Here is a 13,764-nt window from a genome sequence, read left to right on the forward strand (position 1 = left end):
CCCCTTGACCAACACTCTAGGTTCACCCCTACTTGTCACCCCTGTGGTACCCACTGTTCCTATTATCCCAGCTGCCCCTGTTAATCCTCTAAACCCTGTAAATATGGCTAACAGATATGCGCCTTTGCAGATACCAGCTAATGCTGCAGCTCTACCCCAAGATTACCAAACCAAAATCTCATATTTTGACTCCAATGGTCCTCTGACAGCTGTCCAACATGCTAAGAGGATGCAAGACCATTTTGAAACCTATGAAATAGATGATGACAGTGTCAGAATGAGGATGTTTGTTTAGAGCCTAACTGGGGATGTAAGAACTTGGTTTAGATCCCTGAATGCAAATTCCATCACAACTCCTGATGAACTGTATCAAGCCTTTACTAGTAGATGGGAGAAGAAGAAAGATCCTCTGCACATACTTGGGGAATATGACACTATCAAAAGAGGTCCCCAAGAGACTGTTTTGGAGTATTGTGCAAGATTTAACAATGTATATAATGCAATTCCACAAAATTTAAGACCTCCTCCTGATTTAGCCTTGTACAAATTCCCTGATGGTTTTGACCCTGACATGGCCTATCAATTGAAGGAAAGAGATCCTCAATCCCTTGCAGAGGCCCAAAGGGTTGTTGTCACAGTGGAAGCCAACCTAATTGCCAAAAGGAACAGGGCAAGGTTGGAAAAGAGGACTGCTTTCAAAGAGGAACCCTCTGCCTTTGATCAGAAGCTGGATGCAATACTCAATGGAATGAAAAGATTAGGTGATAGAGTGGAATCGGTTGAAAGAAAGGCATCATGGGAAGCACCACAAAATAACCCTCCTAGGAATCCAAATTTTAGGAGAACTCAAAACCCAAATGTTGGCAAGACCAGTGCTGACCAAGACATAAGACCCCCTTTCCAAGAAAATTATGCAGAAACTTCCACATCAATAGAGCCCAATGAAGATCCTGAGATTAATTTATTGGGTCTAGATGGTGAAAGTCAAGTTTTCTTAACACAAGAAGATCATGAGGATGATGAAATCAAACTGTTCCAAACTAAATCAGGGGAATCCTTTGACTTCAAACAAGGCTATGACACTGCTGTTTATGAAGTCCATAAACAATACAAGCTGAGGAGCAGAACTGTGAACGTAAACCAGCCTGAAAAGATAAAGGATAATCAGCAGCCTGAAAGAGTCATAGTCACAGAACCTAATGACAAAATAAATTCACCTACAGAAGAAGTGATTGTTGAAGAGATCACTGAACCACTGTCCTTAAGACAGCAGCCTGTGGCCACTTCACCTTCTCATCCTTATTCAACTATTACTCCTCAAGAGATGAGTAAAAAGGATAAGTCCCAAAGTCAAGATAAAAATCAAGAAGAAGATTTAATGAACAAGGAAAGGACTGTCACCTATAACCCCAAGACCCAATCTGAAAAATCTTTTGATCTAGAAACTGAAATTGGCAAACTGAAAGTAGCAATCCCGCTTTCAGAACTAGCCAAGCATGACATCTACAAACTACAAATTAAGAAGTCCTTGCAACTCACTAGCAACAAAGATGATGTCAATGTGCTGGATGACACCCCAGAACTCCTGTTTGGCCTAGAAGTGGATGGAAAAACAGTAGTCACAGGGGTATTACCTTTCTATGTCAGTTTACATATTCATGATAAAATATTACATAATGCAATGTTTGACTCAGGTGCCTCTCACAATCTCATGCCAAAAGCAGTCATGGAGAGATTGAATTTAGACATAACAAGACCATACAAGGACCTGTTTTCCTTTGACTCCAGCCAAGTCAAGTGTCTAGGTCTCATAAAAGACTTATGTGTGTCCCTGGTTCAATACCCAAACAAGACAATCCTAATGGATGTGGTAGTTGCTGATATCCCACCAAAGTATGGGATGTTGCTATCAAGATCTTGGGGAGCTAAACTCCAAGGTTCCCTGCAATTAGACATGTCATATGCCACCATCTCTGTTTTTGGGCAACCAAAAAGACTGTACAGAGAAACACTCATGAAGTACATGGTCAGCAGTGAAGAAAAGCCCCAAAACTTCCCCATATATGCTATCCATTCAGACATAGACTCATACATCCTCTTCAATAACACCACAACTCCCTCAAAAGGTGAGGTTGAAACCAAGATACTCATACAGGAGGAAAACTCAAATGAAAGAATAACTACCCATGAAACAACAGTCAATCAAACACTAGATACTGCTGTTGTTCTAAATATCAAGCATACCCAATCAAATGATGAGATTGTCCTAGAAGACGAGCTGGATGAAAAACCACAACTGCTACTCACATTGCCAGCCCATGAACAGATCATTAAATCTCCTTCCCAACAGGATATTCTATGGTTCCTTGAATTTGATGGCTCAGTCAACAAGTTAGGGGCAGGAGTTGGAGTTTGGGTACACAACAAAGAAAATAGTCACGCAGAAGGCAGAGCCTATAGATTAAACTTCAGATGTACTAATAACATGGCAGAATATGAAGCTCTTTTACTAGGCCTCAAGTTAGTAAAATTCTTACAAGTTGCCAGGGTTTCAATCATGGGTGATTCAGATTTAGTTATTCAACAAGTGAAGGGAAATTTTGTCACCAATGACAAAAGACTAAGGACTTACAGGTCTGCTGTTGCTGAGGTACTAAACTTTTTCTTTGAATTCCAAATCACTAAAATTCCTAGAACCCACAATCTACATGCTCATAGTTTAGCCACCTTTTCAAGTACCTGCAAGCTGCCTTTTGAGCCCTATCACCGTTTTACAGCTGAAGTAAAACACAGACCCTCCATTCCAAACAATGTTAATGATTGGCAAGTATTTGAGGATGACAAGCAAATAAATCATTTTCTAACTCTACAACAAGAATTTGCAGGATTAAATATTGACATTGATACAGCAAGTCAATCACAAATACTTGATACAGCAAGTCAATCACAAATACTTGACAGAGCAAGTCAATCACAACTACAGTTTCAAGAGGTTGTTTACCCAATATCACCTAGAACTGCAAAACAAATGCTGAATCCAACTATTTTCAACAAGGAAAACATTCAGCAAATTCAATCAATCAATTATGAGGAAGTGGCCAATGCTGAAACTGAAATCATAGAGCTGAAAGACAATTTTCTTCCAACAGGCCTAACTCCACTAGAAGACATCTTTGACTCAAATGACATCCCCAGAAAACCAAAAATGCAGCCCTTAAATGCAGCCATTGAAGAATGCAACATAGGTACAATTGACAAACCCAAAATAATTAAATTGTCTGCATCTTTACCTCCTGATCAAAAGCCTAAGTACATTGACCTCTTTAAAGAGTTCCAGGATGTCTTTGCATGGAGTTATGAGGACTTAAAGTCTTATGACACCTCTGTTATCCAGCATACAATCCCTCTCAAACCTGATCAAAAGCCCTTTAAACAAAAATTGAGGAGAATCAATCCTATGCTTCTCCCAGCAATGGAACAAGAGGTACAAAAAATGTTCAAGGTAGGCATCATAGCACCAATTAGATTCTCTGAATGGATCTCCAACTTAGTCCCTACAAGAAAAAAGACTGGTGAAATTAGGCTGTGTGTGGACCTAAGAAATCTGAACCAAGTATCCCTCAAAGACAACTATCCCTTACCCAAGATGGATCACATTCTCCAAAGAGTGGTGGGGGCCTCAAGGATCTCATTACTGGATGGATTTTCAGGCTTCAATCAAATCTTGGTGCACCCTGATGACCAAGACAAAACTGCATTTACAACCCCATGGGGAACTTTCAAATATGTAAAGATGCATTTTGGATTAAAAAATGCAGGGGCAACTTTTCAAAGAGCCATGGATATTGCCTTTGCCAAGGAGATTCATGACTTTTTAGTCATTTACCTAGATGACCTTACACCTTTCTCAAAATCAGACCAAGAACATATAAAACATCTGAGACAGATCTTCCTAAAATGCAGAAAATATGGAATTTCCTTGAATCCCAAGAAATCCCTGTTTGGTTTAGAGGAAGGTAAGCTATTGGGCCACATCATTTCTAAAGATGGCATTAGAATTGACCCAGATAGGATACAGGCTATCCTACAAATGCCCCACCCAAGAAATTTCAAAGAGTTGCAAGGATTCTTGGGAAAAATCAATTTCTTGAGAAGGTTTATCCCAAACTTAGCAGAACTAATCAGATTATTAAATAACATGCTAAAGAAAGATTCAAAAGTCAAATGGACTGTTGAAGCCAATCAAGCCTTTGAAGGTATAAAATTGGCCCTTACCCAAACCCCAGTGTTGACTAATCCTCAGTTTGACAGAGAATTTATCATTTTCTCTTTTGCCTCCCAGCATACTATTGCTGTTGTTTTATTGCAAAAAGATGACCAAGGAAATGAGAAGCCAATTGCTTTCTTTAGCAAAGCTCTTAGAGATGCACCTTTAAAGTATCAAATCATGGAAAAGCAAGCTTATGCTTTAGTCAAAGCCATTAAAGACTTTAGGATTTATATCCTTTATTCCCATGTTATAGCATATGTGCCAAGTCCTATTGTCAAAGACATTCTCACCCAAGAAAATTTAGAGGGCAGAAGAGGAAAATGGATTGCCAACATCTTGGAATTTGACATTGAGATAAAACCTACAAAACTAATAAAAGGGCAAGGCTTGGCCAAATTAATGACAGAAACAAATTTCCAAGCCTTAGACATCAATCAGCTGGACAGTGAACCGGAGCTGGCGACTCCAAAGATCAATGTAGCCTTTGAACAATCCCCCTGGTATTCTGATATCTGTTATGTGTTACAAAACCTGTGTGCTCCCCCAGGACTGTCCAGAACTAAGTGTAGATTCTTAAAAATGAAAACCTCAAGATTTTGTGTGATGGATGGCAATCTGCTTTGGAAAAACCATGAAGGTATATTGCTACACTGTTTAATTGAAAATGAAACTAACAATATCATAAAAGAATTTCATGCAGGTGACTGTGGTGGACACTTGTACTGGAAGTCCACCGTGGATAAAATACTAAGGGCTGGGTACTACTGGCCCACCATGTTCTCTGATGTCAAAAAATTCACCACTTCATGTCATAAATGTCAAGTGTTTGACGGAAAGAGACAGTTGCTGCCACTTCCCTTAAGGCCTATTGCAACAGAGAGACCGTTTCAACAATGGGGATTGGACTTCATTGGGGAAATTCATCCCTCATCTTCAGGCCAACACAGATGGATCTTAACAGCCACAGACTACTTCACCAAGTGGATTGAAGTTGTTCCATGCAGACAAGCGAATGATTCCACTATCATTCAGTTCTTGGAGAACAACATATTGGCTAGATTTGGCTGTCCTGACAAAATAATAACAGACAATCCTGCTGCTTTCAGATCCAAGAAAATGGTGAACTTCTGCCATAAATTTCACATCACTCTGGGCCATTCCACTGCATACTATCCCCAAGGAAATGGCCTTGCTGAGTCATCAAATAAAAGTCTGGTAAATATCATAAAGAAAGTACTAGAAGAAAACAAAAAGAATTGGCATAAGAAGCTTGTGAATGCCCTATGGGCAGATAGACTAACAACCAAAAGATCAATTGGGACCAGCCCATATGAGTTGGTTTATGGATTAGAAGCCAAGTTTCCTTCATCACTAGGGGTGCCTGTAATGAAACTTCTTCAAGAAAGCCAAGCTGAACCAAATGATATGCAAAGAAGAATCAATCAAATCATATGTCTGCAGCAAACCAGAGATCAAGTTTTCAGCAGAGTTCAAGTGTTACAAGAAAAGCTAAAGAAGGCTTTTACCGCAAAACTAAGGCAGAAGATTTCAGTGTGGGAGACAAAGTCCTCAAGTGGGATACAAGAAGAGAAGGCAAAGGAAAACATGGAAAATTTGATTCCTTATGGAGAGGACCATTTGCTGTCCAAGCAGTGCAAGGTAACAACACTTACTTCCTAAAAATTCTTAATGAAACTGACTTGGATGAAGGTCTTGTGAATGGCAGGATGCTGAAGCATTATTTTGACTATTACCCATGAGTACAGCCTGAGGTTCCCTTGTATATATGCAGATGTATATATTATTTTCTGTTTAGATTGTAAAAATGCAGTTTTCCAAGTTTATTGACTGCCAGCAAAAGGTAAATAGAATCAGAGGTCTACCAAGAAGGGAAGCACACAATTTTGGCACTTCAAAGCAGCAAACTTCAAGACTGGCAAGAGCAATCAAGGAGCAAGGCAATCTGACCTGCTGTTCTTGGTCTTTCAAATGAAACACCATCCCCATGTGGAGCCACTGTTAGCTACCTATACCAATAGGTTTCATATTTCATGATTGGCTATAGAAGTTCCAAATATGCTCTGCTTTGATGATTCAAAGATCACATATTTCCAAGAGAATCCAATCTGTGCTTATAGCTTGGTATGAACTTAAATTTTGATGGATGGTCCAACAGTCTAATCTGGATCATGTCATGTTTTAAATTTTCAGTTGTAGATTAGAGAATGAAGTCTGTCCAAACTGTTTAATCTTGGCAGACAAGTAGTTCAGGTAGAGAAGAAAAGGCTCCCAATAGCTTAATCTGGGACCTTGGAAGAAATAAGGGTAGAAGTAGATAGAAAAAACAAAAGAAAAAGCCAAATAAAAGAAAAGGCAAGTAAGGGTCTGCAATTCCAAGTGCACCCTCCAAGAAGAAATAAAAATGCTAGGCAAAGTAGCTGGGTAAGTAGATGGGGTTGCAGAAATGGTATTCATTCCAGATTGAATCTTGCTGGTTTAAATAAGAAAAAGCAAGGCAAAGGAGCATGTCTAATTCCCCAAATTCCCCTTCCACTCTTATTACTAACATCCCTTCATCCATGGAGATTGATGAGAAATTTCTAAGGTTTTATGATGGTTCTTGTTCATTTAAAAGCCACATTTCCTGTGTAAAATTCTTTTCATTTTGATCTACTCCCTAAACTAAGTAAGTTTCAAATAAACTTAGTGATTTTCCCCTTCATTCTCATTTTCCCCATACTAACTCTAACTCTACTATGTAAATCCCCTATATTACCTTTCCCCTACTAGTACTAACACCATGGTGTATAAACCCCAAATTTTGTATAAATATCCCTCCCCTTGGCATTATAGCCATATGTTCTCTAAAAAGGAATCAAAATGACATCTGGTCACTTTGATGAACCTATACCTCATCTCTATCCCCTGTTTCAAGTCATTCCACTCATTAAACCATCATTTGCAAAGAAAAACCCCTTCCTACCCATAACCCCTTTGAAATTATGAAAAAACCCATGAAAATCCCGAAAAAATAGAGAAACCCCCTTTCCTATAGTTCTCCGCTGTAAATATTTAAATGAATATTTAATTAAGGCCGGCGGGACCCCCAAACCTGCACGATCCGTCGGAGGGCCCGCCAGCCGTTGATCTTCCACCACCCATGATCTAACAGTGGGCGGGTATTCTTGGGCCCGGATCTGCCGACCTTTAGCGTCCGGGGAAAGTGGTTTCCCGCTCCGTACCCTGGACGCGTGTCAAACGTCGGGGTTGTTCGGAGCCCCCCTCCCCAATACCACTCATCAGCAAAGGCGGTGCGGGGAACCCACTTACCACCATTCCGATACCGCCGTCCCTTATGTCATCGTTGCGTCATCCTGACGTAGCACCTTTCGCCCACCCCCGCGCCATGTGATCCTCCACGTACTCCTGCCACCTTATTCACCCGCCACCGTGTCCTGCCACCCTGGCTCACACCTCAGCAGCCACATCACCTCCGTACCCGGGCCCCGCCATGACGTCATGCTGACGTCATCGACGGAAAAGCGCCAAATGCATACTTTTTCCAAATTTAACGTTATAAGCGACCAAATGAGCCGTTTTGGGTCATTTTCACGCGCAAAAGAAGTAGTCGTTGTCAACCAGCTGCCGCGAAATTTGTCCCCAGCCATCAAATTCAACATTTCAACCGCTACAAGTCCAGAATTCGACGGCATTAAACCTCCACAGCCCGGCCCGCAAGCTTCTAAGCTAGTTTTTCCAGGTATTTCACCAGTTTTCCCCACTTTTTCCCATGCATTCCAATTCTCTGTAAATTCACCATTAAAAAACTGGTAAAAATCCTAAATTCAACTCTGCTTGTTACCTAAAGTAAGCCCAAGCAACTTGCACCACCCCTGAACCATAATTCGACATTAGAGCGGTCATTCCACGGGCTGAAACTATAAAATTGTCCTCGAGGTGCTCGGCATTGTTCCCTTTTGCCGAGTACAGGCAAGCTGCATTTTTACCAAAAGAAACCTCATTACCTCTGCAACTTACCCTTGGCAGTTCATGTCCCTGAGAGGTTGCAGCAAACTGCAGAAACCAGCTTGCATTTTCACTGAGAAAAACACTTCAAACTTGGTCTGTATTGGTCCTATTACTCAAGTTTTTAAAAAGACTTTGTAAACAATTGCCATCACCTTATTCAAATCAAGTTTTACAATGGTTGCTTATGCATCCTCATCCCTCAGTGTAGCTCCATTGAATCCAACAAATAGAGAGCTGGAGGCCTTGCCATTGGTTGACAAGGACTGTCTTATTGAAGACTTTGAGGGCAACAGGGACTTCTTGCAGACCTTCAGTTAGTTGAGAGAGGACTATAAGGATGGTCATGGTACACATGGGATATGGGAGTCAAACCTACCATACTATTGTCTCCCAGCTGTAAATGTCTTCCCTGAAATCATTCACCTATGTGCTGAAAACTATAATGTGCAGCACAGAACTGTTAGCACTCCATCTGGAAGGATCCTTTTCTACATTAATGCTGAGTCTATCAACAAAATGTTACATTTTGATCAGACAGAATTGCTAATCCCGTTTTCCATGAGCTATTTGCTAGAGACTAGTGAAAAGATGACTAGTGAGGAGATTCAAAAGGTCACCAGAGATTTCATGAGACCTGAGTGCCAGCCTACAGAGCCACCCCCCTACCTGGGTATCCATTTCAATGATATAGGCAGGCTTTTACTGGACATGATTGCCTATGTGTTGGGATACAAAAACAGTGAGCATGTGGACAAAACAATGCTGGTATTGCTATCTGCATATAGCCCACGCCAACCCCCTGCCAGGAAATATAACTTTGCTAAATTCATCGCCAATAAGATTCATGATCAGCTGAGCAAGGTGGACAGGCAGGGGGTCTTCAGGTACTCAGCCTATATTTACCACCTATTCATGTACTACCACTCTGAAGCCTTCCCATGCTACATCAGAAGGCTGGATCACAAAGGGGAAAGAAGATCTGTTATCTTCTGGACCTCTGTCTTTCATAAGGTCACAAACTCACCCTATACCTACAGTGAATTTGTTGACCAATTTGTATACCCAGTCTCTTGCCTGTTGATGAAGTCCCCTCCTCCCAGAGTATCAAATGAGATAAAGAAAGCCCTGCAGCTTTCTAGAAAATATAAAATAGGTGACTGGTACCTATATGAGAACCATACTGTCATTAGGATCTATGGCTGTGAGCTCTATCCATACACGCTCCCAAAATATGTACCTATGAGGTTATTTGCCTAGGAATATTACAGGCAGTTGATTCAGTCAGACCTCACCCATTTCCACAGCGCCAAAAAGAAGGCCCACCTCAAATTCAAACACGAGTTGGGCCCCTTCATCATGAACAAAAAAGAAGGGTGGGAAGAGGCAGACCTAATCCTCAAGGATAAATACAAGTTATCCTATAGTTTTCGGTGGGTCCATTATGACCCTCAAGGTTTCATCACTGCTAGAAGAAACAAGTATAGGCTTATAGGCATTAAACATTGCCAGTACTCTCACATTGAAAAATATGCCAACCTGCAAGAATGGTAGATGGACACTCTAGTTGAAAATCTAACTGAGGAAGAGAGAATGCTAAAGAGTAGGAGGGAGCTTGAAAAGACTATTGACCTAGACTATGTGCAGCAGGTACCTTTCAGACCGCCTTATTCAATAGGAGAAGGGACCTCGGCTACAAAGACTGCACCACAGGCACCTTCTACATCAGCACCAGTGTTAGATAAAGGCAAGGGTATAATGGGTACAGAAGAGGAGGTAACAAAAGAAAAGCCTGCCCCTGAAGCAGAGCAGCAAACAGGGCAGCAACAAGAACAGTAGCAAGGGCAAAATGTCCCTCCACAGACTCAGCTACCAGCAGCTCCAACACTGCAAATTCCACCTCCACAAAAAGAGCCAGTAACTGCCCCAATCTTACAGACCCCAGCACATGAGGAAAGGGGAACTAAAAGAGATAGAGAAGAGTCCACTCCTCTCAGTGGATCCTCCCACCATCCAGAAGCCAAAAGGAAAAGAGCAGACTCCCCAGAGGTAGAAGACATTACTGATGATGTCTTGGAGAGTGAAAGAAAAGACAAGGAGGGCAGTCAACACATAGGTACAAGCTCCTTTCAGCAGGAGCAAACTTTAAAACTCGGCTTAGAGGTGTCCTCCTCTTCCCAGCTGACCAAGAAGCCCAAAAGCACCAAGGCTTCTTTCAAACAGATAAAAGCTCAGAATGAGCTTCTAAGGGCCGAGGTCTACAAGCAATTCGTAGATGCAACACCAGCCTAGCAAGAGAGACTATTGTCGGTATATGACATTTAGCAGGAGAAATTGCTCCTGAGCCACTACAAGCCAATGGGGCCGGAGCCTAAGACACCTGCAGATTTCATAAAGACAAGGGTGGAGGTCCTAGCCAGGGATATACATCCCATGGACCAGATTGAACTCCACAAGCAAACTGGAGAGATGGTCTATGCAACCCTAGTAGAGAAGGCCACCTTGGCCCATGAGCTGAAGGAGTCCCTAAAAAACACCAACACCCAGTTGGATTTTGAGAGATTGTCATCCCAAGCCAAAGACAACAGAATAGAGTCCCTGGAGGAGATCATCATCGATCTAGGACATGATCCTAGTGATCCAACGGGTGTAAAGGCCCTCATGAAGAAAAAAGATGATGACTTGAACGCATTAAATAAGAGGTTGAAGCTGCAGCCCACAGAGCACCCTCAAACAGCAGAACTTCAAAAGCAAAAACGGGCTGAGGACCAGCTAGACCTCCTAATGCAGCAAGACCAAAGGATTAGGGAACTGGAGAAAGAGCTGGAAGGAATATTACAGGAAAAACAAGCAGATTCCACTTCCCAAGCTCCTCCAACTACATTAACAACAGCAGCAACTTCAGGGGCAGCAGTGCCCCCTACAGCAGGAACAGCAGCAGCCCCAGATGCCAGTCCAAGTATAGAAGAATTGACCAAGGCCGTCAAAGCAATGGAGCTCCAAGCAGACGAAATAAAGAAGGCCAAGGAAAAATTGGCAGAACTGGACTCCAAGTATACCAACTCCAAAATGACTGTAGCAGAACAGGGCAGAGAAATAAAGGCCCAAAGAGACAAGATAAAGGCCTTAGAAAAGGAGCTGAATCTAGAGACAGCTATGGCTGACATAAAGAGAATCCTATGGGCTAAAATTGGCCAATCCATCAAACAGCAGTGGAGGTCAATAAAAATAATGCATGAGCAGATGGATTTGATGGGCCAAGCACAAGTGGAAATTCAGAAGGCCAAGATAGTACTAGGAAACAAAACAGAACAGGCAAACAGGATGATAGACTTCCTGAATAGAAAGGAAAGGGAAGAATTGGCAGCCATAGGCATTCCCAACAGAACAGAAGCTGTCCTCTCTGCCAAGAAGGCACTAACTCTAAGAAACTATATACAAACAGTAGAGAGGAAATTTTTTGAAATGCAAGCAGACGTGGAGGAATACAAGGCCAAAATGGGAGTGCTGCAAGCAAAAGGCCTGCCCAGCTTGCTAAGTGGTGCAGGAAAGCTGATCTCCCTAGATCAAATGGCCAACAGAATGGCAACCACTATTGAAAATCAGATTATTGCATCTGGCAGTACATCTGAACTAGCAGGGCCTCCTACAGGACAGAGTTTATATGAAAAACTTGAAGGCATGTTCTTCATTGAGAATGAGGTGAATCACCTGTTTGAGACCCCTCCCAATCTTTACAAACATACAGAGGCAGAGGAAACATTGATAAAAATACGCAGGCATCAAATGCCTAAGGAGGATTGGTGGCAGTTTATGCTTCAGATTTTGCCACGGTAATTCCAGCTGTTTGGTCACTGCCAGCTCCAGGTCACTAGAAGACAAACAGCAGAAAAGGGTTAGCATTTAAAAACAGCTAAGAAGTGACTCATCACATAAGACGATGACAGCTAGCCAAGTTTTGAACAGCGCATCTCCAACCGACTCTAACAGCCATAAAGACCAAATATCTTCTGACTATTTGACAGCTGAAGCATAAAGGAATTTCGGCTGCATTCACTCCTTCAGCTACTGCATTCCGGAGATTAGCATATCATAAATGAGATATTAACTCATTTCGTTGATATTTTTGATGTAAATTTTGTATATAAACTCCCCTGAGTAACTCATAAGGGGTCTGGTAATTTTCTCTATGAGAACACTTGTATTGTACACTTTCAGAATTATCTAATACAAAGGGCTGGATGAGCTCAGTGATTTCCTGAAATTATTTGATGTCTGGAGGATGCTCCCTGTGTTGATGCAGAATTCCTGTGCTGTCTGACGAAATAACAAGTTTTCTTCAAAACTCTGTTATTGTTTTTCTTATGTTTATCAAATCATACTTATCTCATACTAAGCTAGCAGTGAAGAAAAAGAATAGTACAAGATCTGTTTTATTACACCTTGTGCTCAATTTTTGCTGCTGTAAATGTTTGTCTTCAGGGTTAAATATGTACATGAATTCTTAATTGCTCATGTGTCTGTTAATTCTATGTGTACGAATATCACCTAGAAATTCTTAAATGCTCCTGGGTCAATATTCTCACTGTCTTACTCCAACAGTTAACTGTAAGATTCTTAATTGCCTTGCACTAACTGGATACACTCCATTCCATCATTATTACAAAAGTTATTTCTCAGACACTAATCTGGCTCTGCAGCATCACTACAGTATCACAGCAGCACATCAAGCATCTAAAGGACCACTGACTCCATAGCCCAATGGACTAGAACTCTTTGGAAAATACATAAGCACCTTGACTGAAATTATCATCCAAGCAAAAACTCAAAACAGACCTGAACTTATAGCTAGCCTAAAATCATTACAAACAGAGATAAATTATAAAGAGAGAGCCCTCTCTGACTACAGTTTGGCTAGAAACTGTCGTCCAAAGATTGGTTAGTGGTTACCCCGGCCGTATTCCCTTGGGAGTCATAGGGAACAACCTGGGTGTTAACATCACACACATGATACACAAATATTTATCCAATAAACCCTTAAAGGTTAAAACCAACTAAACTTAGACCCATATCTCTATCTTCTTCCTTATATTAACTTGACCATTCATCACAAACCCCAGGATTAGATCACTTGGCAAAGCATCTAAACTTGTTATGTAAAATATTATGAGGTTTGGTTTAATCCCATGATTATCCCTTGTCCATGATAGGGGAAAGCATGGTGAATGTGGTGGTTATAGTGGTAGCATATGGAATCGACTCTGTGTCACATGAATACAAGACAACCCCAATTGTCGATTCTACTAGTCACAAAAAAATAAGACAACCATTCGTCACAATACTTAGGTATTTTGCAACATAAAAAAACCCTTATTTTTTAAATAAAATTAGATTAGAACACGAACCCCTTAATGAAGATTATATTATGAAAAAACATTGGCCAAAAAAGGCAAAAAAATAGGCCAAAT

This window comes from Pinus tabuliformis, chromosome 8, assembly GCF_031772625.1.
Source record: "Pinus tabuliformis cultivar Carrire ecotype Pingquan chromosome 8, CPIR1, whole genome shotgun sequence".
NCBI lineage: Eukaryota > Viridiplantae > Streptophyta > Pinopsida > Pinales > Pinaceae > Pinus > Pinus tabuliformis.